The following is a 4,422-nucleotide window of genomic DNA, read 5'->3' on the forward strand; positions in this document are numbered from 1 at the left end:
CCTTGAGACTCTTGTGTTGACCAAACAATCATCATGTGGTCTTTCGGGACTATTGTATGCTCAATCGTGTCTAAGGTTGTTGTGGGCCCCCGACTCTATGTCTTTAGCAATCCTTGAGCTTTTGTGGTGAGAAATCGAATTGTGAGTCCAAGTCCCGAGTCAATGGTCTAGAACTTGCCCTGAATGTCTGTTGAGGCAAAATCTTGAGTGAAATTTGGCTTGAGAAGTGATTATAGGATCTCCTTGATCCAAATGATAGTTGAACAATTCCATAGCCCACCAATGGTATAATCCCTAGTTAACCATTTTGAGCCGTACGGTGATGTTACATCCCCCAATACGATAAGCCTATACCTATTCTAAAATATACCTTCTCTTGGCACCCGATCTTTCCTTGAGCAATGACAAAAGTCTAAGTTTGGGGGGAGAGACGAGAAAGTGAACAAAGTGGTAAAAGGTACAAAAGCGAAAAAAAGGAAGGCAATGAAAAAGAAAATAAAAGAAAAAAGGTGTAGAAAAAGTTGAAAAAGGAGAAACGCTTTGAAGTGCATAAGAAAGAGTGACATTATGTCTCTCTAACCCCTTAAAAAGAAGTGAGATACTCAAAGAGTCAAGAGAATTGTGCCAAATAAATCAAAAGAAGTGCTTAAGGGAAGATGGAACCCATTTAGACCAAAAACTTTTCCTACCCTGAACCAAAAGCCTTCACATTGACTCCTCAAAAGCCCTATATGATCTTGAGTTGAGTGACGCTTACATTAATGGATACTTACATGAGGGGCAAACATATGGTACTTAGAGCCGGACTTGTGGCCTTTCCTTGAGAGAGATGAGTGAATTACCATTAACCTCGGTTTGTGTGCTAATACTCTAAAAGGTGAGGTTTGCTTAGGGAGAGTTGAGGATTTGTGAGTTTGGGTTCCACAATGACCAAAGTAATTGAGAGAGTTCCTTGATGTAATGAGTCAACTCTTGATGCTTTTGTGTCACACTTGATCTATAGTTTTCAAAGTTTAAATGTTGTTAATGATTCATTCGTATTGAGGGCAATTGTTAGTCCCAATTGATACTTGTTAAGGTTACTTTAGGATAGCTGGAAATACTTGATTTTCCCTTAAGGGATGGGTCTTATTTTGTTTGCTTGAGGACAAGCAAAGGCTTAAGTTTGGGGGAATTGATAAGTAGGGATTTTAACGAGTTTCATGCTCCTTCTTGATTATGCTTTGATTATAAATTGTTACAAAATAGTCCCAAAAGGCTCATAAGTTGTGCTTGACTGCAGGTTTGATCAAGTATCAAAGACAAAGTAAACTGAGTGCAAACAAGCCTAGTGCGGACTGCACAAAGTCGAATGCAGCCGCACTAGGTGATTCAGAGAGATGGAAAAACCAGGCTTCAGGCAACGCGGCCGCAGTACACATTGCACGGTCCGCGGTGAAGGTTCCGCGGCCATACTACCTTTTTGTGCGGTCCGCGGAAGAGAGATTCAGAGAGATGGAAAATGCCAAAGTTCAAGCAATGCGGTCCGCGGTCATGATCGTGCGGACCGCACCAGCTACCTCCGTGGCCGCGGTCCATTCTACGCGGTCCGCGGAACCCAAGTTCAGAGAGCCCAGAAATGAAGTCCAAAATCCTAGTGCGGTCGCGATCCATTTTATGCGGCCCGCACTGACCCCGCAGGGGTATTTTTGTCTAGTTTTTTTAGCATAGTATAAATAGAACATTTTACCATTTTTAGGTTATCTGATATATCTAGAACTGAGCTGCGCTCGTGGGATCCTCATCTGTAGCCATTTTTGGCATCTTAGCTTCAAATTAAGGATAGATTCTTGTATTTTAATTTAGTTTTAAATTAATATGCCTTGTTCTTCATCTATTTCTCTATTTTCTCCTTCAAGCATGAGTAGCTAAACCCATTAGCTACGGTTGTGGCTCAACTCTAGTGTGGGTAATTGATGAGTGTTGCCATCTATTGTTAGATTGGCTATGGGTGTTTGTTATTTGGGTCAATTTTATGGTTTAATCTTTGAATTGGTGGTTGCAAACACTGGTTTTTGTGCTAAGTTGACTTGGCTCTTCTTGAGAAAGAGATCCTAAGTCTCCAAAATTGACCCAGCAAGGAATTGGGATGGACTCAAGAGAATTGATAGTCCCAATTAAAGGCTTAAACCTTGAGAGAGTAATTACCCAACTTGAACCCTAGTTTCTTGAGCTAATTTGCCTACCCATTTGGTCTCGAGAGAGTCAATTTGGCAAAATCACTCTCTCTACCGAGAGGTGTGAGATTGGGTAAAATTGTGCAACGGTTATAGCATAAGCCCCAATTATATCAATCGAACCTTAGTAACATCTACCCGTCAATTAGCCACCTAGGTAATGTCACGACCCTAGTGCCCTTCTTCCCATTAGATACAACTTAGCAATTATCTAGTAGCATAATCTAGTTTCAATTAATAGTTTGATAATAGTAGTTTATAATCAAAAACCCAAAAATGTATGGAAGTGACATTTGGAACAATTACACAACTCTAGTCCAGATAGATATTCGACTCCATTCCTAGCTCCCTGTGGAAATCGATTCCGACCCTCATATCGGGTAAAAGCTATTGCGACCCTCTCTTCCTACTTTTTAGTAGTGTGGAGTTGGCAGCGATCAATGGTACACCAACACCTGGGACATCCACACCATTTTCTTTGTGGTTCTCAAGATTGTTATTCATTGAGTCGGACATTTTGACCTGAAGTCAAAGATCTTGGGCAAGAAAAAACGTGAAAGATAACTTGCGTTATGTAGTTAAACTAGTAAGAAAATAATTACAATTATTTTTGGCCCCATGGTGGGCGCCAAACTGTTTACCATGAAAATGGTAATAATAATTAAATTTGATTTAGTAGTTCTTAAAATACGTAATATATTTTTATGCTCGTTGTTAGGCAGTTGATGCTATGTGAAAGACATAGAAACGAAATTAGAGCTTAAAAATGAGAAGTTAATCAAACTGTATCCCTACCAATCAGGGCCTCGAGCTTGCCTATTTGAAGGCCTCAGGGGCGAGTCTGAAGCTCGGCTGGGAGCTATCGAAGGTGGTCGATGGAGACTTAACAGTTATAAATAAATTAAAGACGATTCTTTATGGACAATAATAAGCAATAAACAATGAACAATAAATAGAACACAATAAATATGAGCAATAAATGATATAACGAGACCAATAGAATGTGTTAGAGAGCAGAGAGAATATTCTAGTTTATTTAGTATGGAGAAACAGATGTTTACAAAATGAAAAGGATCCCCTTTATATAAGAGGGGGAATCCCAACATGGTACAAGTTCATTTATTACAAATATATGGAGATGGGACACCTAGTTAATGCCACGATACGGGCTCAGACTAGCCTGACAGATTTTGTCAGCTCTAGCTTCATGACTTGGGAACTCTCCACTTTCTTTCCGTAACCGTCGGTCTCATACAGTCTCAAGGTCAATCGTCAACGACCCTGATTTTGAGCCTTCGAGACATTACAACGTTGGTGAATTGGACCCTCTGATTTTACCGTATACAATGTTATTATGAACTCTTGTCGGCTATTGATATTGGACTCTAACCCTTGTCCAAGCTCGTCACTAATTTCAACCTAAGGTTAGGTTTTTTACTTATTGAGTACATGGGGTTGGTTGTACTCATACTACACTTCTGCACATTGCGTGTAGATATTGGATGATGATGTTGTTGTATTTGACGGGAGCTGGATTTGAAGATGTACCTACATTCCGGTTATAGATGCCTCCTTTTCATGGTAGCTCTAGACTTATGAAAGATCTGTTCATGTATATTTCAAATAGATGATATACTTTATTTCATTCCATCTTTGTAAATTCTAAATCTTAGACGCCCATGATTTGTACTACCAGTCCTTGGAGAATGTATAAGATTCAGACATTTTCTTTTAATTAATTATCTTATTAAATTTTATTAGAATTGGATAGTTGTTAATTGGCTTACCTAGCGGGTTAGGTTAGGTACCATCACGACTAGTTGGATTTTGGGTCGTGACATACATCATCTCCACCGACTGCTATCATCCGTGAGAAGGATGTCCCCCTTCCGCAGTCCCCAGTTCGTGGGAATTTGGGTCATAACTATTCTGCCCCTCTGATGATTCCCAAAGAAGGAGGAGTGTTACCCTCTTGGTTTCTACTGGATGTCATCTATTGTCCTGTCCAGTGGAACTTGCTAATTATCTGAAGCCTCTGGCTTCGGAAAGGGATAGGAATAAAATACAGTCTCTCTTGAGTGTTTGATGAACAATTCCATGCATAACGCAGTGGCGGTATGATCTTTGTTCCTTATGTTGTTTCTTCTATCTTTGTTGTGGCAGGGTTTTTAATTTGTACTTCTATTTTGTAGGATAACTTCCTTGC

Source organism: Nicotiana tabacum, chromosome 21 (assembly GCF_000715075.1).
Source record: "Nicotiana tabacum cultivar K326 chromosome 21, ASM71507v2, whole genome shotgun sequence".
Lineage (NCBI taxonomy): Eukaryota > Viridiplantae > Streptophyta > Magnoliopsida > Solanales > Solanaceae > Nicotiana > Nicotiana tabacum.